Here is a 1,381-nt window from a genome sequence, read left to right on the forward strand (position 1 = left end):
CCCTAAAATACAGAGAAAATATCGAATTCATGTCGCGTTCTTGAGAATCAAACGTACGAACGAAGGCGTTATCGAACTCCGATTCGGGCGTGCAATATATCAAATCGAAGCTCTCGAAAAATCCTTTCATAATCAATCATCCATTTTTATGTAGAAATCAATGTATTTTTCTTATTAAATTGTTTTATTCGAATTTATTAAAGATTAAATTATAAAAATTTGTCTTGATGTTGTTGATATAATTTGATGATTCCATCGTGTAGGTAATATTTTTCTGGTCAATTTGGTATATAATATGTCAAAAATAGAGTTCAATAACGTTAGAGAAAGACGATTCTGATATATATATATATATATATATATATATATATATATATATATATGTTTAACAGACGATAGCCGGAAAGGGCTTCGTCGGAAAATTGAACCCCGCGGCGGCGGGATTTTCAGGCGACTTTTCTGGTTAATCCTTCAGTTATTTCAGTGAATTGAGTCTGCAGATGTGTTCCTGGAAGTCTAAAGAATATCCCCTGTTAATCTGGCAGTATTCTGGGTTGTTTTACAGATCACCGGAAAGCTTGGGACCGCCGACAATGGCGATCGCCGACGGGACGGGTGGGGAAGACAGCAAAATTGATGTTTGACCCCCCTGACTTGTTCGGTTTTGCAAAATAGTCCTTGGGTTTTCCCAGAAAATCCGAAAAATATATTCATGTTTTAGTATTTACAAATTGATTATTTTCTTTTTACAATTATTTTCAGAAAATGTTTTTATTTATTTTAAATTGCAAAAAAAAATTAATATTTTTAATTCTGAAAATTATTTTTAATTATAAAATAAATCTTAATTATTTAATTAATTAATTTTAGTTGATAATTAATTATTTAATTAGTCAATATTTAAATATTAATTCATTAATTAATTAAATTAGTAATTATTTAATTTTAATTGATTATTTAATTAGATTTAATTATTTAAAATTGATTTAAAAATTCTGAAAAATAGTTTCGAGCTTTAAAATATTATTTAAAGTATTTTAAAGTCAGATACGGGTGTTTGAACCCTATTATTTAATGATTCAGAGTCCAATTTTAATTCCCAAAAATGTTCAAAATTTGTAATAAATAGCTGGAAAAATCATTTAAACCCGAATCTTATTTGAATAATTATTTTAATTGAATATCTTACGTGCTACGTGTATATGTAATCTGATTGATGCGTAATATGGTTGTACGTGTATTGTTTGACTGTTTTATGCATAACATTCAATACGTACGTCGGATTTGGGTAAAACGAAGGGTAGATGAAAGCTTATTATAACTACTCGTGTATAATCTTTATTTTTATATATTTTCAAAGTTTAATAAAGGTTTAAAGTAA

This window comes from Apium graveolens, chromosome 4, assembly GCF_009905375.1.
Source record: "Apium graveolens cultivar Ventura chromosome 4, ASM990537v1, whole genome shotgun sequence".
Classification (NCBI taxonomy): domain Eukaryota; kingdom Viridiplantae; phylum Streptophyta; class Magnoliopsida; order Apiales; family Apiaceae; genus Apium; species Apium graveolens.